A 25,991-nucleotide genomic window follows, 5' to 3' on the forward strand; every position below is an offset into this window, starting at 1 on the left:
AAGCAAATGATAAAAATTAAATATTTTTAAAGTGCAATTTTCTTTTCAAATTTTATACAGTAAAATCCGGTAACACAAACTGCCTACTATTTTATAAATAAATGAATTTTAAAGCTTTCTTTTGCAAAATATGGAATAAAAATTAAAAATGCGTATTATTTTTATCAAAAAATCCAATTAAAATTTTAACAAGCCATTGCTTAGAGAGAAACTGTTTTCCAAGAAACAAGCAAATGTTCAATTCGGTTCTCTCGGACAAAAAATTAGTTTTTAATAATTTCTGTATCGGGCAGTTCATGAATACGCCAAACTATAAAATTATCTTTTCAATATGGAAATGGGTGTAAAGGAATGCTGGAAATACGCAGAATTTTATCTCTGGTCCTAGTTATCACTGAAAATTAAGCAGCAATATAAAATTTTATCATATAATAGAAATAGTTACATTAATTCGTTTTGCATGAATTACACGAATTGCTTTAATCATGCTGATTTCTGCGGAATTCGACTATTTCGTCTAACGTTATTCAAAAGAATACAAAGAACATCTCATCTGACAATAAGCCGTAGATATTTGTTAAAGGCAGAGATTATTAGTAATTAAATTAAGTTATTTTAATTAATTTCTTACATTTTCCCTGGACTAATTTTCACCAAAATTTATCTAATGATGCAAAATAAGATTTCCACAACACTTTCTTGCACACTGTTTAATAAATGTGTTACCAGCCTCCCCCCGCATAAAACTGTGGCCCTTGTGTAAAGCAGCGAATGAGTTTTAATCACAAAATATTGATCTGTGACTGAGTTTAGTCTTTTTACTAAATATGTTGTGACGATTTTTTAGCGATTAACCTCTAGCATACAGTTACCTTGAACAGGCTACTCCGACTCGACCTGGGACACACGGCAAAGTCTGAATGGCCGGACCGCCAGGACAGTAATACAGACGCAAACTGTGGTTGAGTCCTAAGGGTCATAAGCGGCTACGATACAACCCTTTTCCATGGGAAATCCCGTCATCGATGAGAGTAGCCAATCTCTGTACCTACCAGAGGGGCGAGAACGAACCACCAAATGGAAAGCTTCCCACTCTCAATAGAGAAATGCCCCCCCCCCATCAAGTACACAAAAGTCGAATTTGAATTTTAGAAATGTTTTATCCAACAGTCCAAATCCAAAATTGATTGAATCCAAAATTTGACAAAGTACTATCGTAGTCGCAGAGCCACTTACCAAATTTGATAGACATAAGTAATTGCGTTTTTGATTTACCACGTTTATATTCGGTGAAAGTGCAGCCCAAGAAGAAATTACTTCCTCAATAGATTTGATAAGAAATTTTTATAGGCATCTACACATTAGATGTTAAATCTTTGTTCTAAAGTCTATCCAATTTGCTATTTTCTTTCTGTATTTATCGTATAAACTTATATTTGAAAAGATGGACAGGCGAATTTTCATTGAATGGATTTTCTCCAAATTGTGATAAAAAATCTACAAATTTGGTGTAATTACTATGTACCAAATTTCATAAAAGATTTTGAGTAAACTTGGACATACATAAAGGTTTTATTTAGAAAATATGTTCTTTTAACTCAGGGTAGTCTAAAACTTCTCGATTCGATAAGATATCGAGTTCGGATTTTTTGATAATTACAATACTTTCTCAATATTTCATATATGAGAAACTAAAGTAAAATAATGTGGGAAATGAAGAGCAAAATGATTAAATTTATTAATAGAATTCATAATATTATTCGGATTAAATTAATAATTCTTTATTTTTTTTATTTTTTTTATTTTGAATGATTTATCAGTGAAATTCCGAGAACAGAAAATATAGATTCCCAAGTTTAAATTCTATGTTTTGAAACCATACGTTTTCTGAGTCTTCTCAATATTAATTTACATAATTAAGAGCATTATATCTTTTCTTTAAGCATTTATCTCATATTAAAACATCACTTTTGTACATTTTTATTTTCAATTATACACACTTTTTTTTTTACTTCCAGCCTAATTTATACTTCGTAAAGTCTTTAAAAATTGTGCAACCAAAGTGGGGTAATGAAAAATATTTTCCAAATTATTTTTAATCTTATCTTGATATTTTCTATTTATTTTTATTCTTCTTTCTTTATTTAAATCCGAGAGGTTTTAAGTCACTCCCCAAAATATCGAATGACGACATTAAATTAATTTGAAGAATTATGAAAATAATTCAGAGCTCATGTAAATAAGCAACTCAGAAGAATAAATTTTCATCATTTATATTTATTTTTAGATACTTTATTAAGTTTAACTTCTTTAATATTTGCAATGATGGAGTTTCCTGATACATTTTTCAATGCCTGAGTTTGGCATATCTTTGTGTTCTCGAAGAAATTGCTTTTTTATATATATTTTCAAGAATTAATTTTCAATTAGTTATTGACACTAATAAAACTAGACTTCTAAGATATTCTTTTATTTAATTAAGGTAGTTTGAATTTCCTTATTTCGTAAATATGAAACCAGCATTCGCCGATTCTTTACTCTTTGTTTTCATTTGTTTTTTCAATTTTTGCGATCTCGTGTTTTATCCAACAATAATTCACTATTTTAACATATTTAGAATTTTCTTATGATTTAATCGAATTATTTATTTGAATTTTAGAAATGTTTTATCCAACAGTCCAAATCCAAAATTGATTGAATCCAAAATTTGACAAAGTACTATCGTAGTCGCAGAGCCACTTACCAAATTTGATAGACATAAGTAATTGCGTTTTTGATTTACCACGTTTATATTCGGTGAAAGTGCAGCCCAAGAGGAAATTACTTCCTCAATAGATTTGATAAGAAATTTTTATAGGCATCTACACATTAGATGTTAAATCTTTGTTCTAAAGTCTATCCAATTTGCTATTTTCTTTCTGTATTTATCGTATAAACTTATATTTGAAAAGATGGACAGGCGAATTTTCATTGAATGGATTTTCTCCAAATTGTGATAAAAAATCTACAAATTTGGTGTAATTACTATGTACCAAATTTCATAAAAGATTTTGAGTAAACTTGGACATACATAAAGGTTTTATTTAGAAAATATGTTCTTTTAACTCAGGGTAGTCTAAAACTTCTCGATTCGATAAGATATCGAGTTCGGATTTTTTGATAATTACAATACTTTCTCAATATTTCATATATGAGAAACTAAAGTAAAATAATGTGGGAAATGAAGAGCAAAATGATTAAATTTATTAATAGAATTCATAATATTATTCGGATTAAATTAATAATTCTTTATTTTTATTTTTTTTTATTTTGAATGATTTATCAGTGAAATTCCGAGAACAGAAAATATAGATTCCCAAGTTTAAATTCTATGTTTTGAAACCATACGTTTTCTGAGTCTTCTCAATATTAATTTACATAATTAAGAGCATTATATCTTTTCTTTAAGCATTTATCTCATATTAAAACATCACTTTTGTACATTTTTATTTTCAATTATACACACTTTTTTTTTTACTTCCAGCCTAATTTATACTTCGTAAAGTCTTTAAAAATTGTGCAACCAAAGTGGGGTAATGAAAAATATTTTCCAAATTATTTTTAATCTTATCTTGATATTTTCTATTTATTTTTATTCTTCTTTCTTTATTTAAATCCGAGAGGTTTTAAGTCACTCCCCAAAATATCGAATGACGACATTAAATTAATTTGAAGAATTATGAAAATAATTCAGAGCTCATGTAAATAAGCAACTCAGAAGAATAAATTTTCATCATTTATATTTATTTTTAGATACTTTATTAAGTTTAACTTCTTTAATATTTGCAATGATGGAGTTTCCTGATACATTTTTCAATGCCTGAGTTTGGCATATCTTTGTGTTCTCGAAGAAATTGCTTTTTTTATATATATTTTCAAGAATTAATTTTCAATTAGTTATTGACACTAATAAAACTAGACTTCTAAGATATTCTTTTATTTAATTAAGGTAGTTTGAATTTCCTTATTTCGTAAATATGAAACCAGCATTCGCCGATTCTTTACTCTGTTTTCATTTGTTTTTTCAATTTTTGCGATCTCGTGTTTTATCCAACAATAATTCACTATTTTAACATATTTAGAATTTTCTTATGATTTAATCGAATTATTTATTTAAATTTTGATTCGGGAAGTGTATTTACTAGCGAAATATGAGAGAAATTTCATAATAAACATAATATTAAAAAGGAATATAAAATAAAGACTGGAATATAAAAAAAAATTTAATATAATAATAAAAATTTGATTTTTAAAATTGGTTTTACTTATTTATTCTAAATTATCCATTTTATGTATATCCTTGAAAGCAGTGTTTTATTCATAAGAGCCATTAATTAATAAATTATATAGTGTATTCGTGAATATAAAGTATAAACTGAATAATTATGGTACGAATGCAAAATATATAACATTAAAAAAAGGATTAGATGCATATTTTATCAGCTGATAGTTTTATTAAGTAATGGTAGTTACCTTATAATTTTCCACAGAATCTCATCATTTATATATTGCCATCAAATATTCCAAACAATAATTTTTAACATATACTCCTTATAACTATTATTCCACTAAAACTTCTTTATTAATTCAACGCGAAATTTTTATTGGAAAAATATTTTCTTGTTTGTAATTTGCTCTCGCGTTCTTAAAAGAATATAAATTTTAATGAATATTTTTTTTTTTTCAATTTCAATGCTTTACAAAAAATAACTTTCTTACGTAAGTTTTAGATTAAATTTCCCCTTTCATTTAACCGGAATAGATTTAAAAATTCTTTCAAATAACATTTTAAATCCCCGATTATACTCAGAGTCATTTCATAAAGTTATTTTGTATCATAAAAATGATTTTCCTACTTAACAGCTCATTAGATGGAAACAAACACTTCTCCAAAATAAATATTATATTTGCAACTATTATTTCCTCCATGTAAATAAATAAAATCCACGAAAAAATGAAACTAAGTTACCTGCATTTCGTATTAAATATTTCAAAATTCTATCGCATTCTAATTATTTAAAGAAAGGCATCTCTTTTATTTTTATTAAACAGATAAGAGATGTGCAATTTAATGCATAAATATTTCCCAGAATGAAACAAAGCAGTTTCATGCAAGAATAAAATTGTTTCGATTCAAATTGCGAATTGTTTTTTTTTTCAATTATTAACAATTCATGGATACTTTGCATTGAAACATATATAAATAATACTCATAAAAGTAATCAAAATCTCCTTCAAGGAGAATATTTCGTAGAATTGCAATCATCATTATAAACATGAATGTTAATTTATCTATTGCTTTCTTGGTTGTAATTGCTTTTAAATGTAGAGATATTTTCTACAAATTTTGTGATAACGATAAAAAATATTTAATATTTTCTTATCTAATTATTTATTTAATAATATATAAAACTTTTACACTAAAAAAAGGTTTGATCTAGTCATGGTATAGCATTTTATTAAATGGATGTGAAGTATTTAAATACGTTTTATTTTATTCATAAATGCCAGAATTCTCATTTTAAAATCAGACATATCACTTAATAGTGAAGAAAAAGAATTAATTTTAATAAAAACAGCTCTTTAAAATACCCTATTCATATAAGCGTGCTTATAAGAATTCTTTGAGAAGAATTATTCTTTTTTTCATTTTTCATTTCTAATCTATTATATAATTATTTCAGAATACTTTTATCATGATATATGTGGTTAGATAGCGTCATACATATGGACGTCATTCAATGAATTTATTGATTTATAAGTTCTAAAAATATTAAAATAGTCTATTTTCGTACACAATGCGCACGTGTACAAAGTTTCAAAATTACCTCATCAATTTAAAGGGGAAAAAATATTGTAGCATTCTGTATTTACAAACATTAGGCAATTCAGTTTAAATGAAAATATATAAAAGGGCTAAAAGTAAAAATTAGAATTCGTATGTGGTTATTACAATTTCAGCAATAATTCAAACTGATCTTCTCGCCAAAAGATTTAGAGAGATTTTGTGGTCAGCGGGCTAGGATGCAAGCCCTACGAAGAGGGTGCAGGGCAATCTCATTCCCTTGCAATCCGTCATAGATGCACTTATTAAATATATATATATATATATATATATATATATATATAAGGGAAATCTGCATAGGTAAGATAACATCTACATATTTAGAAGGAATCGAAATATATGAAAATTTTACTCTTTCATTAATATAGTTATCCTTATAAGGGCGTTCAGGTTCCTTTTATGTGCTCTAATAGATTAAGAGAATCATTTCCTTGTTGGATTCGAATTTTAATTCTTTAAGTTACACGAGAATTTTCTTGGATTAGAATGCATATATACAGTCTATGATATGATAATAATGAAAACCTCTACCACCAGTTATAAATCTTCACGTCGCATTAGAAGAGTTTTAAGAATGATTTAGTAAATACCAATCATCCGTCTCACTCGGTTTTACTGCATTCTCTTATGCACTCCAGTAAATACTATTTTACTTTTCATTCCCCCCCCCCCACAAAAAAATCCTTGCCTATCGAAGATTTTATGTACTATACATATTGTCCTAGAAAGCGAGACAAAATTTTATTTCCCTAAATATTGTGCTTAGGCATATATTACAATTAAACTTTTCATTAAAACTACGATAAGCAATTGAATGAGAACACATCTCCTTATACAGAAAATGAGAATTAAAAAATTACAAAAATTAAATTTTAATGTGGCAAACGTCACTAAAAAGTACTTGAGGGTAAAATTATTTTTTGTATTCACCTATGCACAAACGAAGTTTCACATTTTGATCTACAAAAGTTGCAAAGATATTCCTAAATTTGGAGTGATTAATTACAAATTTAGATGAAAATGTTTATTTCGCCGAACGCAAATTCGTCCAAAAAGAAAAACTGACATATGTAAACATTTTTCTAGTAGTACATCATCTAATTATCAACGAAATTAGAAATCAGGCTTAATGAAGTGTACTTGGTTCATTTGTGAAAAGTTGATATTTCGAACTTATAACACAAGGAAAATAAACTCAATATTTTAAATATTTCATTGTAATTCTGGAATACCAAGCAAGAAAATAAAATTCTGTGCTTGTACTTGTGTAATTAACAAGCAATGCAGTATTCAGTAACAAGGAGTGTTGGATATGATGACGATTTATTTATGTTGTATACAATCATCATGATGGCTTAGTAGTAAAAAAACACAAGTCATTTTCAGAATTCCCAATATTTTCTAAGATGAGTGTTTAAAGAAGGATTTATCAGTTAGAAACTACAGGATCATCATTTCTCTAAAAAGGAACGAGGAGAATGCGGCGTTATACATGTGATAAAGAAAATGACATTTTGGCATATTTACAAGTTATACCCTCAAACTAATGTATTAACCATTGATTTGAAACTCTTTCGTAAATTGACTGTGAAAAATTATTTCAACTTAATAACTGCCATCTATGCAATATTTATTTTAAAGTAGAGGGATTGTTACAACAGTTACATGAATAATTGCACGTTCCTTATATAAAATTTTACAATTCGACACTACATTAGGTAAAAACCAATCCTTTTTTTCTGAGGAGTGTAATTTGACTAAATATAATATATCTTTAATAGAAACATCAATCTGCAAAATTATCACTTTTGGAATGATAAACATCCATTCTTCACACAAGAGATTCATCATCAGTGACAATTTTCATCAATATGTTGGCTTGCATTTTTAGAAATTCTTTGGTTTGTTACTTTTTCTATTATAATATTGTAAATAATGACCGATACCTTCGGTTTTTTTGAATTAGTATTAGATCTGTACCGAGGAATGAATTGGTTTTGTCAACCAACTGTTGAATTAAAAAAAAACCTGTCTTTAAGTCACGAGTGATGAATTCGATCACATCTGCAAGTATTGCTACTTTGTATAGTTGTCTACAATGTTTATTTCGAAAAAGGTTTTAAGCATTTCAATTAAAGTATTATCTGATCTTACTTTTAAACTTGATGGAAGTTAATAAATGCATTAATATTATCTGATTATGTCATTTTAATAACATGTATTGATATGTAAATTATCATTGAAGATCACAACGAAGGCTTTTCTCAAACACTGGTCAGGGATATCAATAAATGATGTAATAAATAGATTTTCAATTTAATAAGTAAGAAACTTTGTATTTCTATGGATAAGAAATGCATTTTATTTATTAACACTTTTTTGCTATTAAAGTTGTCCAAAAAATTCATTTTTGTAAATATTTTTTATACATTTGATTCTGTAGAAGCATATATTATTAGATTTGGGTATCATTTGATTAAACGTTGAAACTGGAAGCAAACGTCTAATTAGAATAATTAAGTAACAAACGTTCAATTTTTGGAGTATTCGCTTTGTATATTATGGCATATTTTACGCTCGTTCTCCGTTAGTTAGTAAAATGAATCGAGAATGTCCTTTGGAATTCTACTTTTTTTAGGTTGTCAAATTCTATCTGAAATTTGAAGCAGATCAACGAAATTGATATTTCGGTTACTTATCCGATTCCTTTTTCTTAGATTTCATTTTGTGTTATCTAATCAATACATTTAGGTAAGAACATACTTTGACGGATTTGTTCAAAAATTTGATAGACATTCGTAATTTTAATGCAAAGATAGCTAGCTAATTTTTTCTCTATTTTTTGTCTTTGTGAGTTACTATATTTACCTACAGAAGGATAAATAGATTATAGTTTATTTTTTGATTAATTTGGTGTACAATTTGACAAATATTTAGAATTTTGATAAAAATGGCCCCATGCCAAATTTTATTCATCTTTCTGTATTTTTTATATAGTAAAATGCTTCGTAATTTTGAGCTGAGATTCACCGGAAAAACAAATAGGCATATAAGCCTTAATTCCAAAGTTCTAAAAATGTATTTTTTGGACTCGGAGGAGTTTAAACATGGGAATTCGTCAAAACTTTGATTCTTGGCTCTTTTATTAATATTATTTTTTTTTCTATTTGCTTAGTATCCCTGAGTACAAAAAGGTAGTAATTGTTTCATAAATGTGTTTATATACACATATTTGATGGTTCGAGATATTAATGATATCTCAGATTTGATAATGATATCTCGAAGCTGAATTATGTTACATAAAATAAATATTTTTTATGAGATTTCTTCCTGATGTGGGTACAGAAAAAATACCACATGTTTGATATGAATAAAATATTTGCAAATTATTATTCATTTATTAAAGATTCATATTATTCTATGGATTGCAACGATGAAGGTAGAAAATCGCCATATATTAGATGCTGAAAAGCAAAATTTGTCTCTTATACATAGAAATTTATTCTTTTTCTTGTCCAATATTCATAGAAACAAGGGGGAGAAAGAAGCTTTCTTTCTTCTCAAATATTTTTACACTGAAAAAAATTGGAGATCTTCTAAAAGACCTTGCTCCACTTGCTTGCTATTTTTCAATCATTAGGTACACATCGGAGCTGAAACAATTAATCCAAATTGTAATGCATCTATGATTTAATCGTGCAATCAACGTTTTATTCAAAAACTAGAAACCTCCTTCCCTTTTGAAACATTTAAAATCTTTTTATCATTTCTCAAAATATTCTATTTATGGATTTTTAAGCATTTACTATTTGAAACGTTCGAAAAAATGCTTAGTTCTCAATGGAATACTAACTTACATGATTTCTTTATGTAAAGTGCACAAATGCAAGTATCTATTTATCTGTCAAATATAAAATTGAATGTTATTTTGTTTTACACTTGTGCAGTTCTACATCCCTTGAGGAAGTCAAATAAAATATGGAAAACTTATTTATTAACACCTAGAAAGAATAACCTTACCACTTAAAAGAATTCTGTCCCCTAAAGAAATTCAAATGAACGTAGGATTTTACGTTTTTCCGCCATAACATTTGACAGTTATGTTTACACAAGAAATACTTTTACACCATCGTATAACTGTTAAAAATTAGTTTTTTGATAGTATTTTATTGCAAGTTTTTGTCTATTTTTTTCTTCGCATATTTTCACGTTTGTTTTTATTTCTTTGTACCTTTTAATATACAAATGCAATAGTTAACCTTAAAATATCATCGTTTAAAATTATTGCAATTTCTTTTAACCTTTGCCATAATTTTGTTTCATATTTAAGTCTTTCCACATTTGCAGTCTCTCATTTGATATATTATATACCTTTTTCATAATTAGTTTTTTATTTTGGATTCAATGATTAAGTTTTTGCTTCCCTCGATAAATTTGCAAGTTTTTATTGAAATATTAGATTTTTTAGCACCAGATACAAAGTTTTATTTTTTAAGGGATTCAGTGAACTCTTTCTTCTAACTTTGAGAAACTATAGATTTTCGCCTCTTTTTATCTTTGTAGTATTTAGGATTCATGCATTTTTTCCTATTAACATTTCCTGTCTTTTAAAATGGTTCATCAATTATGTTTGGCTAAATTCTCTCCTCGAGATTATATAAATTCCAAATACTTTGTCAAGATTTCTTTTTTTTGACTTAATTTAATGTAATAATTTTACAGGAAATAACATGTAAGCAATATGTAATTTTCTATCATGAATTAAAGAAATTTAAAAAAATGGCAAAACATTAAAACTCTTGCTTAATTATAAAGAAGAAAACTATACTTAAAATTTCAAATTAATTATTATTCGGCTGTTTACCAAAAACTTTATATAGTATCCAATCCAGGAAATCACTCAGAGGCAAAAACTATTTTTAACTAAATTATTTGTTAATTGCTTATATTTTTTTAAAGAAATATATGTTGGTTCAGCTGTTGGTAAGAGGATCCTAGTAGTATTTTTTTTCTCTTTGATCTTTCTTTAATTTTAAAAATTCGCTACCGTTCCTTTATCCATCATTGAAATTGATATCTTATGTTAGATCTGAATAAATAATGCATATTGGTAATGTAATACGGTAAAGACAAAATTGTGTAAAACGTTTGGAAAAATGCATTTTGGAGATTTGTAGCTCATAATAGCAGCATTAATTACAGTAATAACATAAAGGCTTAACAACTAAAATAAATCAAATAAAAGTGAAGATGAACTCGATGAAATGGTGCTGCAAAGCGTAATTAATGCTAACAGTCACTGAACTTATACAAAAATTCTGACTTAGAGAAGTTAATATGTCCTAATTTTTTTTTTATTTTTTTATTTTTTATTTCTGATTATTAGCTGTTCTAAAACGAATATCCTTATTTTATTTAATTGTTGGTTAAACTACCTGTAAAATGACATAATTTTCATGATGATATTGCTTTTATGAGCCATCAAATCTTAAAATATATACATATTTTTACAAATGATTTCCATGATTTTGGCTGTCATTTGGGAAAAAAAACGCAAAAAGTGAAAATTCAATTTTTTAATGTTTCCCTATAAGATAAATTGCCCTAGAAGAATAAAATGTAAAAATTGTTATTGTCAAGTAATGTAACGTCAAATAAACGACCATCTTCATTAGTAATTTGCTTGGGAGAAGATGAGTTGGCTGACAGTTAAAACAACACAGGATCTTAGCAATTTCCTTTTAAATAATTTAGAATATGTAGTAGAAAAATTATCACAGTGTAGAGTATAGGTACTGACAAAAATTAAAAGAATAAAATTGAAGGTAGAATCAATTAATAAGTACAAAAATGATTTAAAATCTGTTCAAGTTTGAATTACCAATGTAATTGAATTCCAAAGCTTAAATCGAAAGTAAGTATTAAAGAAAAGAAGTATCAAGTGACACTTAAGAAGAAAAAAAATTGAACTGCAGAAACTTAAGCTTGCTCTGTTAACAAAAAAAAAAATCGGACTCCAGGCAGCTAAGAATCACGCATTAAATTTAAATCGTCAGATTAATATCGAAGAAAAAAAACCCAATCGACAGTAATATCGAAAAAAAAAAGAATTAAGAGCCTCGCTCTTCCTTTTTGAACATGAAATGGAAATTATATTTTTCCAATCATTGGAAAGCAGCTGCCACTAAAAATGTTAAAGAAGAATTAATGAAAATATGATTATTTTGTTCGAAGTAAGAGCTCATATTATATTGCTTTATATTAAGAGGGAATTACTTGAATTATGATAAACTTAAAGCAATACTTGGAGAATTTGTCAACTGTTGGAGAATGCCTAAATTTTAAAAATTCCATAAGAGTAGTCATTAAAATTTATATAGTTTTCAACATAAATTTAACAACTGTTAATTTAGAATCTTTTTGCACTTTATATTGATTCTTTTTAATCTCAATACGATTAAATAACATTTGACCCACTTTTTGAAACGCTTAATAATAAGACTATATCCCATATCGAAAGAAAATTTGATAATGGATGGCTCAGTTTATTTAGATTGAAAGAAGTGTGGGATATATATTTCTTATTTAGAAGTGGATCTCATAGAGAAAAATCATTTAGTAGCAGATATTCAGAAACTACTTGGGGAAAACGAAAAAAATACATTAGAATTGCACAACCCAAACTCTATCTAAAAAGTTTTTGATAAAAAAAAAATATATCATGTAGTTGTGACAAGGTATTGTGGAAACCAAAAAAAAGCTTTGAATCAGATAAAGAAATATACTTTATGTATAAAAAAATCATATCGTCATGAATTAAATTTAATAAATATAGGAGGGCCGCCATATTTAAGAAATGGAGAATTCAATAATTTGGTTAAAAAAACAAAACAAAAAAAACTGTTAAGGCTCTTATAAACTCTAGGAATCAAATTCCAGAAATAAATTAATCATTAGCTGAAATCAAAGCACAGTATGAAGAAAAAAATAATGTTCATCTTGTGCTTCGAAGGATAACAATAAACAAATATTGGAAGAGTGGATACGGCGATGAATATCTCACCTGGGGTAGAAATTATTATTGCTTTGATTCAGAAACTAAGAGCATCGTGTATTCTAACACCGAATATTCTCTGTCAGTTACAGAAAGTAGGTCACAGAAACGGGAGGTAAGTAAAATAATCGGAATAAAACCGCAAACGATTTTTAAACCGAATCTTCTTTTAAAGGGTTTTTTATTTTCGTCTCCCGAATGTAGTTGATGAATATGACCTTGATTTACCACATGGTAATGATCCAAATATTAGAAAAGAAGTACCATTGATTAAAGCTTATAAGGCAAATAAAAATAAGAAAACATTAAGTCACAAATGAAAATTGTTTCCCAAATTCCACTCTTTTATTTTCAAAAGACTAGGCGATTATTTTCAAAAGTTTCCAAAAAACAAGAAGTAAATGAACAAGTAAATAATTGTTTAAACAAGTTATAAAGACAGAAAGCTATTTCCCATCAGTGTTATATAATAAGAGATCGAAATTTAACCCTCCAGATGTGCATTCTGCGATTTCCGCGGGTTGGCAATCGGTCCATTTTCTGTTGCATCCTACGTTTTTCACAGTTTAGAGTGTTTATTTTTATGATTACAGATTTTTATTATATTTTATTATTATTGTGTAGCATATAGTATCAGTTCGCTTTCTTTGAAAAATAGTTGAATTTATTTGCAAACATTGCATCTAAATAGTGATTTTAAAGAATTGCGCAGCCATAGCGTTAATATTCTGTAAATAGCACTAGAGATTAAGCTTTAAATTTGTCAAAGATAGGTATCCCTAGAGCAAGTCCTAGAATATTTACAATCTGGGAAATTGTTTTAAATTATTTAAAACAACCATTTTTTTCAAATAAAATGGGTTAAAACGAAATTTGTTTTTGTTAATTAACCACGTGAAGTAACGAATTTTATTTATAAAAAATGGAATATTACATGTGAGAATTGAAGAGACTTTATAAGAATTCACTGTATTTGTAACTCTTATAATTTGATCAATAAAACTCCATTAAGTTACACTAGTTCGAATATTCTCTAAAGATACATCAACCATACATTTCGCAATTTTCTTAAAGAGTGTGATATAATAATTTATGTGGATAAATTAATTATTCTCTCAGCTGAAGAGTTTCATGGAATAAAGTGCTTATCCACGCTGCTATAAATTGCATTTGGAAATGTCTTGGAACTTCGTTTAAAGAAACATAAATTCTGAAAGTCAAAAATAATGCTAATAACATAAAAAAAGTTATAATCATACAAAATTAAAATAATAAGATATAAAAGAAAATTATAATCATGCAATTAGGTTTTTTTTTCTTGGATGAAACTGTGTCAGAATAAAACCTTACAAAAATATTAAGCAGGAGCTAAGTTTTCATAGCTTTGGTTAATTCAGATAATTTATTTAAAATTATTCATTGTTGAACTAATTATAATAATTGCTAACATAGAGAGTACTTTTTTTTGGTAGCTAAATTTCATTTTATTTTGAATCTGAAAACAATCAGCATTCAAAACTTTAAAACTAAATCTTTGCGAAAATTCTAAATTACAAATTTCTAAATAAGAATTGCAGATGAATTACGAATTAATGCCAGATGCGAGAGCATGTTGCTAAAGCATAAATTATTTCTTCACAGATCTGATGATAGTAGCATGACTAAGAAAAACATTTCCCAAAAGGAAACAATTGTTCATAACATTCAAGTGATGAAAAATTGTTTCGGCAGTTATTGGATCTTTAAAGAAATTTTGATATTATTAAGTTGGTTGTAAGATGAAAATATAATTGAATTTTTCAGCATTTCATAAAAAAAAGTGAATAAGAAACAATGTTTAAAATAGCAAATTAAAGTTTAAAATAGCATTGGGAAAATTTTAATTATAAAGTGTGACATTGCTTAGATAACAAATGAAACATTTAACCAGTTTAAATCGGTAATATACGATAAAATAATATCTAAATTAATTGTTCAGCAAAATGATGAAAATATCGATTTATTAAAACAACTTTTCGATAGCGAACAAATTGTTTACTTCCTTCTAAGAACAATGAATGATATATATTTGAAAATGATACTGATGCTTTGGTATTTTTCAGAAAATTCAAATATTAGTTCTACAGTTATTCACTTTAAATGAATAAATATTCAATTAATCATTTCCATTCTAAAATATTCATTAGATATTATTAATCTCAAAATTTAGCATTGCGAAGCAAAGTTTTTATTTTCTTATTATAAGAAAATTCATGAAATTCGTATTGCTTTGTATGTATTTTTGAAAATAAAAAAAGAAGAGATTAAAAAGTATTTTAATCTTATTTGAAAAAAGGATATATCATTATACGCATATCACATTGATCTTTTGATAATTAGAAATAAAAATCAATAAAATGCAATTTTCGCTATTAATCAAATTTTTATTAATAGAACTTTTTGCGAAATTCATTTGGCTATACCTCATTTAATACCAACAAGATGAAACAACAAGTAAATTTATTTGGAAATCCGCATCGCATCATAACAGGTAAAAATTCAATATTCGCATATCTGTAATAATAATTTTATCAGAAATTTCATATTTTTTACTTTTATTATATCAGGGACATCATTCTTTTACAGATATTTAAAATATTATGGCTTTTTACTTTCTTGCACACGAAGTATAGAAGATTCTAGATTTTGTCGGAGCTTCACATTTCAGAATTGCCTAATTTCATAAAAAGTATTCTTGGCACCATGTCTGCATATACCTCGGCCTGTCTGCCTACAACAAATATAACTCAAAAACGCTTTAAGTCATACGGAAGAAATTTGGTATATGATCTTGACTCTAAATTTATATATTTATATCGAAGTTTGAGCAAAATTCATTTAGAGGAAGTCGTCTGTCAGACTGTTCGAATATAAGTTAACTATAAAACGAAGAAAGCTAAGTGGATAAAATTCAGTTCACAGATTTAACATCAATAGTGTAAACATATTTCAAATTTTGCACCAAATCCAACAAGGAGTTGACTATCTTTCGGTCTGTACTTTCAGACATGTGTAAATGCGATACTTCAAATAGGAGAATTCATAACTTAACCCTTTCAGGGGCCGTGGGAAGTATGCTTCCCACCAAATTTTTCAGTTTTTGTATGGAATTATGTAAATTAGTCCAAGTTCTGCCAAATTTTGCAATTAAACTTAGATATTTAAGTTCCTTATCTCACATACAATGGGTGTATCTTGATTTGTTATTTAATTACTAATTAACCATATTAACTAATTAATCAAATTAAATTTATTTCAGAAGCTAAATGAATCGCTTTGCTTAAGCTACGCTTAATCCTAAAACTATTTTAATATAACATAACTAGAAAAAAATGGCCTTCTAAAGGGTTAATACTTAATATATTAAATATAATATGCGGTAATTATAAACTGATTTCAATATATTAAATATAATGTGTGGTTATTATAAACAATTTGAAATATATTAAAAAATTATTTAAGGTTATTATAAATGGATTCAAATATATTAAATATATTGTTCTGTAATTGAATTTAAATTCTATCAAATTTTAGTTTTAATCGGCCGGGAAAAGCGCGTCTTAAACACGAATTCGATTTTCCAATATTGTTAGCTTTGTGACTAGTATTAACTGGCAAAACAGTTTTCAAAGATAAATAATTCAGTAAAACTGCTGAATTCACACCAAATTCTTATATTTTTGTAATTATTATGAGCCAGTACCATGCAAAACATTATCTGTTTTACTCACACACCATTTTTTTTTTTTTTTTGCGATGTGTGTTGGGATAGCACCTTTATTACAAATTATGCGAGGAAGTTTTGAAGAGACCACTCCCACTGGTTAAATAATATGATTGGCGTAGTTAAGCCAATTATGTCTCTTGCATCATAAACCAACACCAAAAGAAATGAATAAACATGCAGCATTTACAACAAAACAAGACTATTGCGAGAAATAAACTATCCAATATATAAGTATTATCACTGAGATCAAAAAATGATGGGAAAGTGGAAAAAAAACAACCCAATGTTACAACCATTCCAATTTTAACCAAGTCCTCTATGTACGATCCGAACAAATGGTATAGATTTGTTCCAGCTGTTCAGATGACACTAAACCCCAGGCCGTTTCCAGGCGCGCGTAAAGAATACCTTTTCAACTTCTAAGAAATGTGAAGATGAAAACTAAAGAAGATTTAAGATCCGAAAAATGCTGAGAAAGGAAAACATCAAATCGCTCAAAGAAGATCGGGAAAAGATTCGTGAGGAAGCTCAAAAGAAAACACTTTAAAGATGAAAAAGAAAAACTTCAACATTTCAATGAGAAAAGAAAGAATGCACATCAGAACAAGGTAGGGGATTTTGCGTCTGTACAGCGAACGCAGTTTGGAACTGGTTTAAAACTACAACCAAAATCTTTCGATCTTGATAAGAGTAAGTAGTGGTAAAAGTCAAGTTGAAGGACCTCTATTGTGTAAAGGAAACAGGACATCTCGAAGGACAAACATCAGATTTATTCCAGGAGGCAACATGGGAACTGTTTAAATAAGGAGTCAAATCGAATTAACTTAATACAAAAAAACTATCATTTTTCGCTCGGAACCATGTGCTTATTAAATTTTAGCGTTTGTAAACTTTGTCAATTTTGTTTTCATTATAATTACGAATTTTTTTAATGTGCATTTGCATTTTTATTTTGTGCTCCGGTAATTGAACAGAAGGAAGAAGATATTTGAACATATATGGCCAGATTGTTAACTTCAATATCTAAATTGTCGTCATCTGACAGCGGCTCAAAATTACGAAGTCCGTGACAAAGTAGCCCTAGTGTTGCTTTAAAAAATTATAATATAACTAAACTACGCAATATCTAAAATGTATAATTTATATCCTAAATGCTACAATCAGAGTTTTGAACTGTATTTTAGAACTGTCAATTGATAATTTCTTGAAAATATAGAATATGTAGTATGGATTCATGGTAGAATATAGGCATTTTCCTTGGATTACCTTTATTGATTTCTTTCCTTTACCTTTTATTTTTAATTAAACAATATTAATTTTTCTCCTCTGGCATTCATTCATCAAATACCGTGTGTGTGTGTGTGTGTGCGTAAACATATTTTAGCAGTTGTCTGGCCGAATAGAAGAAACTTTTGAGATTTTAACGATTTACTTCACTTCGAAAAGCATTTTATATACAAGAAGTGATGATAAACTGACATCCGTTTACATCGTGGTACAAGTGCAACAGAGACAGAAATTTTTCCCTTCAGTGGTTTTATTTGAGATTTTTTAGGGATTTCTCTGATACGTGTCGAAGTAGGAAAGGGAATCTTAAGTATATTTAAAGGAATTTTGTAGGACTTAGGTATTTTTATCCCTTCCCTCGAAGCTTGAGAAAATACTGTGGTCGTCCGTTTTCTAGATCGTACGTTAAAAATTATTAAATAAAAAGTGGTAATTGGATCAGGAATTATGAGAACATTTTAGAATGAGTTAATATAGATTAAATTAAAATAAAAATTTAGAAATTAATTAGGATAAAAATTAGATTATGAAATTTTATTGTTACGCACACAAACATACATAATATATGCTGATCATTATATGTGATAATTTTCGATATGTTATAAATGATTCAAATTTTACAAAAAAAAATGAATATTTCACATAGTTACTAAGCGTAGCTAAAAGCATCTTGGATTGAAATGAATAACTATCAACGAAACAGTAATGAGGGAAGAAGCAAAGTTCAGCCTTAATGTTCATCACCAGTCACGATACACCCTCTCCTGTAGTAATTATATCAAATTATGAGATTTCAGAGAACTCGGCCCCACATCGTTAATAATAACCATTAGAGCAACAGCCTCTCCATGCTATGCATTTTCTATTCCCATTTCTAAGATTTCTACGGGTGCAGGATATTGAAATGTAAGAAGTTTTTTTAGTGAAAAATTCGCTTCAAAAATTTAAATAGTTTTTTTTTTGTTAAAAAAACAATCAAATAATTCATTCCCTGGTAAAGCTGCTTGTATCAGCTATCCTAAAATAAAGAAGTGACGAGAAACAACGGATCCTTATATCTTTAACAAAGGTCTTATTTTGGGGTCAGAAGATTTCGATTAGTCTTGAACCTGCCATGGAACTAAAAGAAAATTTCATTGATGCTCGTAATAATTTTTATTTTAAAGTGAAGGAATTTAAAAAAAGAGAAACCTATTCTTAAATTAATTAAATTTCCAATCTAGAGTACTCAATAAATTTATTTTTTAAAGAAACCAATAAAACAAATTATTGCATATCGAAATTTGAAATATAAGAATTTAACTATTATAGTTTAGAAAATAGATATTCCATCACATAAAAATCCTGACTAGATTTTTCTTACCAGCCTCTGGATATTAGAATATTTGATCTCTGAAACAGAGACCAGTATCTCTTCCGAACTTTCAATATTTTGATTGAAATGCATATCCTTAGTCATATACGAATCTCTGAAATCACAAGAAGTAATTCATGTGTAGATTGGGTATTCGCCGTTCTGGGTTAAGGGCTTTTGAAATTTTTAACTTTATTACCTCAATGAAAGAGAAACTTCTCATCACGAATAAATGACCTCATAATTCAAACGCGTGTTTGTTCTTCTATGTATTATTAAAATTCACAGTACTCATGTAGTCCAGATGTACAATTATTTTACAGCTATCGTATGAAATTTATATACTTCATCATTATTTACAGGAAAAATTATCATTTCTTCACTATTAAATAGTTTCAGATCTAATCAAATATTTTATACATTTCTATATTTACAATATTTAATCCAATAGCTTTATGGTATAATATATGTATTGAACTTTCTGATCTTCCAGTTTTAGACCAGAGGTTTGATAGTCTATGTAAGAATCGCTTAAATTAATTTTGATCCTGAGAAAAAATCCTTTATTAATGTCCTGTGATATATTTCCAAAGAGCAATAGTAGAAGTTTAAAGTTACAGTTCTTGAATTTTAGTTTCTGAAATATCGAGAATCTGAAAAAAAGATTACAGTGAATTCCTCTTTGATATTGTACATTATAGTACTTATATTTTAACTAAGCATTAAGTTTGGTTTCCTATTTCACCACATTTTTAAGTTAATCAAAAATTTAATGATTAACTTTGAATTATTTTTCAGTGAAAAAAACTAATGAAAAAACATAAAGCTATAAAACATATAAGCACATAGCTATAAAAACATGAAATATTTCTAATGTTATCAATGAAATATTTTGTTATTTGTGACTGCTTGACATCCATTTTTGTATGCAAAAACACGTCTTTTTTTTTTATAAATTTGCAATAACAAAGTGAATATGCATTTGGAAGCTGATAGAGATAAAGACATGATTTTTTATTGATATATAAAGCAGTCACCAAAAGTCACCAACTGGTTAATCGGGAATTTTGTTTATATTTGTTTTCAGATAAATCGCTTAGATATAACTTTCTCTCCGTGATTTCTTTAAATTGTCCTGCGTTAAAGACGTGTTATTCTAATTACCTTATATAAGTTCTGCCTTTTGTGTACACAGACCTTTTAAATGGCGAAAATCGAATAACACCATAGATTTATTAAAAAAGGTAATTATTTGGTTCATCTACTAAATTCTGCGATATTGTAATTTCACTTTTCTCTCTATCTTGTAATTTACAAAGATGGTATATTTAATAATACTTAAGATTAAACGATCCTTCTTCGTTTGCTTCCAATAAAAGAAGAAAATCACGCTATTAAATATTCAAAGAAATAATGAACTCAATTTGAAATTTTAGCAATAACATTATGTGTTGTTCGAAATTAGGCAATAAAAATTTTTGTTTCAAAAATGATGAATTTAAGCCAAAATCTTTTTAACTATTAAATTCATATAATTCAAAATACATTTTTTTTAATTTTTGAAATGGTATAAAATTAATTTTTATGTAATAATATTTTTGGACCTCATCGCTAGGAAACGCCAAAATTCATATTAATTTTTAATTAATGGAAAAGTGTAATTAAAATTTTAAAAAAAACTTTTCGAGATGCATATTTCCACTTTCCAAGTTACACACGCACATCTTTATTATTGGTAAATATTATAAATGTGAGTTTTTAAATTCTATTCTTGAGTGATATTACGTTCATTTCAAATATTCAAAAGAAAAAGAGTATAGTATAAATTTACTTTCTTTGGTCAGTTTCAATCTTTTAACATCTCATTTCAAATTTATTAGAGCCATTTCAATCGATGTTACTATACAGAGTAACAACAATCTATTTTTATCTCATAATGTTTTAATATCCTTCTAATGAAATTCAAAGGATTTGTAATTTTTACAAATTTATTTTTCAACCTGTTAAATAATTTTTTACCGACTTCTCTGTGGTTCCAGTTAACAGATTACTTTGTCTAATTAGAATCTTGCCATTGGAAGTATATTCCTTTGAGAAACTAATCCTTAGTAATGGGCAAATAGTATCCTATTTCTCCCGTATTTTCCTTTCTATTTACTCTTAAAATGAAACATCTTGATATAACTACTTATAAAGACTACAGAAATATTTTATTTGGTAGGTGTATCAACGTTCTTCATTACTAATTATATATATATTTGAAAAAAAAGATATAGAAATTCTTTATTATTTATTCTTTATTATCGGTATTTTCATTCTTTATATTTCAATAATGGAAAGAAGTTGATAAGAAGAATATAGAAATAAAGACTTTCTTTATTCTCTATTATTATTCGTATATTTCTGTAAAGAAAGACATTTGATAAGTAGAATAAAGAAACGAAGAATTTCTATATTCTTTATTCTTTATTACTAATAAAATGAAATAGTAATTATGTAGATAAAAATGTTATTATTTAACTGCTTTATCATTATCATATAAAAATATGAACTTTTCCTTAGAATAAAAGTTCATATTTCTATATGATAATGATAAAGCATTTTAAACTTAATTTAGCACTCTAACTGCATATATGTGGTTTGATTTTTTTTTTCTTCACACTCTTATGTCAGTCCAAGAATATTTTATTATGCTTTTCGAGAATGTTGCTTTAAATTCTTCCTATATTAGTCCAAACTGTTGATACTTTGGTTAAATTTTTGATCACAAATAAATGTTTTATTATGTCCTGCCCACACATTTTCTATTTGTTCCTGCCCACACATTTCAAATCAGCAGCAGAGCGACTGTATTGTACCAAGCCGACACTCTACTCTTTTGATTAATAATTTCTAGAATTTCAAAAACTCTGATTCATCATTCATTGAGAGGCAAACCTTTGATGGCGATCAGTGTCAGAAAGGTCCCAAACTTATCCCTCCCGTGTTTGTTTTCCTGTGCACCCCTCAAGTCAGCACCAGAACACTCTCTCCACACGGGTTACTTTGTGCCGCCAAACTGCTACTGTCTCCTGGGCAACCGCTCTAAGCATTGCCAGAAAGCCCTTGCACCAGGGGCATGCCGGGAAGAGGGGGGAAAGAGAACATCGAAGGCGCTGATGGTACGTGGTAGTCGGTGTCGGACTCGCAGAAGAAGCAGACGAATTCAGGAAAGTTTCGTCTGCGCCCATAAACTGAATGACGAAATAGAAAATGCATTTTTTTGTGTTTTATTTCGAGTGAGTTTTATTAGTTTGTATCGGTTCTCGGAGGAGGACTTTGTAAGAAGTACTTTTAGGATTGTGGCTTCTTTTTTGTGATATTCTGTTGGTGAGTGTTTTTTGGACTTGGAAGAACAATTTTTGTATAAGTTTTGTTTGCGGCTCTAGAAGGAAGGAAGAGAGGAAGTTGAAAGGAGATAAAAATTCATGGTTGAGGTAAGAAATTATATTTTAAGCTAATTATGTAATTGAATATAATATGATCGATTTATTTTCGTTACTTTAGTAAAACTATGCAATCATTCTGTTCAATTTTTAAAATATTCCATGATGAAAAAAAGGGATTCTGTAGAAAATTCATGTAATTTTTTTTTTCAAATACTAGTTTATATTCTACGTAGTGGTTAAAAGAATTCCATAAAATTATACAATAAACTATTAAGACTTATAAAAGTTATTTCTTAATTAAATTTGAAATCTTTTCATTTTTGTGATAATCGTAAAGCGATATAAATTAAATTTAGATAAATATCAACAGAAAGTTTCTCCAACTGATACATATTGTACGATTTAATACAATTTAACCTACTATTTAAACAATTAAAATTATCAGAAAAGTTTAATTCGACATCCTTAACTATTTTTATATAATCATAAAAAAAAAAAAAACGAAAGAAGCAACCAGATGTGAAATAATCACACATCGAATAATATTTTTAAATAAAATAAACTTCATTATGGCATATTTATTATTATTATGTTTTGAATTACAAAGAATTTTAAACTTTAAAAACTTTATATTAGACAAAATTTACTATCTTCGTTTTATTATTGTCTTTAATAAACTTTTTACGCAAAATGTGCCTCTAAATTTTTGATGCAAATTAAATGCCCATAGATGGTTCAAATATATTTGATATTTATTTTCAAAATCATAGACAGGAATTTTCTTAAAGAAAAAAGAATATTCAATTGAAATTGTTCACAAAATAATATTCTACAAATAAACTGTAAAAAAATTGAATTAAAATACGTTAGAAAATATTTCACATGAAATTATAATGGAAGTCGATCTTTAGAGAATCTATATTTCTTAGATACCATATATATTAGAGTTTATAGTACGGCGCTGTGTTAATAATTAATGAAACTTCATTTAATTTAATTTATTTAATAGCGTGTTTTGGATGTTGAACTTTAAAGATACAATATTTGCTTTGATTGAAATCTTCATATTCTTATACTGTTAACTTTCCATTATTAGCGATTAAAAATATTAATTTCTTAAAATATTATAATACATTAAGCTTGCCTATTTTATGTGTCGTTAAATAGAAAATTTAATTTATGTAGCTTGAACTTGCTAATTGAACAAATTTATAAATTATAGTTTTTTGATAATTTAGATATTTAATTAATATTCATATAACTCAAATAAAATGATTAACTGAACATTAAATCATTCTGACTTTAATATTTATAATAATTCCAAATACTTAAGAATTAACGCTAGTTTATATATATTTAAAAATCAGCTCGAGTATTTATGGGATTTCAAGACAATGTTTTTAAAAGGAAAGTTTTCTAAAAAAAATTGATATTATATTACAATAAATTTAATAAAGATTTTGTTTGAAAAAAAGCGGGAATGTTAACTTTTTTTAAATTAAGACTAATATTAATTTAATGATGAAGTGAAAAAAAAATCTTAATTTAGAGCACAGCTCAATATCAACTTAGTATTCCGAATTATTAGCATTTAAAATGTGGTTTATTAGCAACAATATTTTAAAATAAACTATAATTTAAATTAACATTATAAAAGATGAATAAAGATAATTATACTCTTTCTTTTCATATTTTTTCCCTCGAAATAAAATACTAATTAAAATTTCACCAACAGTTTTTGTTTGATTGGAAAACCAAGTAAATTTTATTCGCATATTTTAAATTGCGGCATTAGCTATTTTTTTAAATCACGTAATCTAAGGCAATGATTGTATAATTAACTGTTGATTATTTTCGATTTTCTGAGATTTGTCAAATTATTAGATAATTAAAACATTATTAAATAAGCAATTTATTTTTTTTTAAATTTTCACCTAAGAGTCGAGATAACATAACGGAAGTTTAAACATTTCTACAATTCCCTCCAAAGATGAGAAGTCGTAAGAAAAAAATTACGATGTCTAACAGATATTAATAATTTTAGCATTTTTTTAATCAGTACAAAAACATGTGTTTGGCAATATTCTGAAATTCTTTAAACAGTTAAACTTAAAATAGTTATATTCAATTTTGAAATTAAAAGTTTTATTTATTATTTAAACTTTCGTATTGCGAAATATTAAAGTTTGTTGTCATAATTAGGTGCTATAGATAAATTTGAGTTAGTATATTTATAAACATTTCTATTTTATCTTCTAGAAATAATTATTTTTTTCATTAGTAAAAATAGGAGAGTGTTGCATCTGATGAAAATTGCATAGTAAAGAATATCTTGCCCATACATAGAAATTTTGTCTCTTCTAATCCTCTTCAAAAATTATTTTTTCTTCAAAATGATTAAATGAATGAAACATATTTTTATATACTTTAAAAGTGTTTACTGTGTTTTCTTTATACTTTATATAAGATTCTTAATATTAATTTAAAAGATATTTGTATTGGATATTAAATGGAAAGCACGTTCAACAAAGTAAGAAAATATAATATGAAATAAATTATTAAATCAAATTTTAAAAGCTTTAATTTAACAGAGTAATTTTCTGAATATGTATAGATATCTAGTTTCATATTAATTCTGGTTTTACCTCTTATTTTTAATTTTTGCTATTATCTGATAAATTGTGTCAATAAAAGTTTTATAACTATAGAATTTTTATGAAATAAAAGAAATAAAACCTTTTTTTTGAAAATGCGCCGTATTTTCAAAATGTTTTTAAAATTAACGGACACCTGAAATAGAAATTGATTTTTTAAAAACAAAATCCACTTTTTACCTAATAAGAATCATAACATCGTAACTCAAGGTGTCAACATTTCATAATTTAATTTTCTTATGCTTTTTCTCTTGGAAAACATTAATGAGATAATTAACAAAGAGTTGTAGAAATAATTGCCGCTTTTCTAAAGGAGGTTCTCGAGTTTCATGAAGTCTGGGGGTAGCTAAATTAATAGGTTTCTCTGCAACATACATTCCAAACAATAAGTTTTCTACCACACGTTATCGATGAAGAACGTATTAGCTAAGTTTGAGGTCTAAGCATTTTCAGTATACGTTTTAGATTCCACGTCTTATTTATTATTTTTTTTTTTAAATTTTCTTAATCCTTTTTGAATCAATTTTTAGCTGTTTAAGGTCAAAGATAAAAGCACGGTTCGTA

General features: G+C 26.9%; 1 protein-coding gene across 4 annotated transcripts in view; it reads left to right on the plus strand.

Annotated features, from left to right (window-relative positions):
• The first annotated feature begins 22,530 nt into the window (after positions 1-22,530).
• The window catches only part of LOC129961870 (tyrosine-protein phosphatase 69D-like), a 666,258-nt gene continuing 662,797 nt past the window's right edge, over positions 22,531-25,991 (plus strand). For all 4 annotated transcript variants that reach the window (XM_056075481.1, XM_056075482.1, XM_056075483.1 and 1 more), the window contains exon 1: positions 22,531-22,821. The gene's annotated coding sequence lies outside the window, so the exon portion shown is untranslated. The remainder of the gene's footprint in view (positions 22,822-25,991) is intronic.

Source organism: Argiope bruennichi, chromosome 2, assembly GCF_947563725.1.
Source record: "Argiope bruennichi chromosome 2, qqArgBrue1.1, whole genome shotgun sequence".
Taxonomy (NCBI): Eukaryota; Metazoa; Arthropoda; class Arachnida; order Araneae; family Araneidae; genus Argiope; species Argiope bruennichi.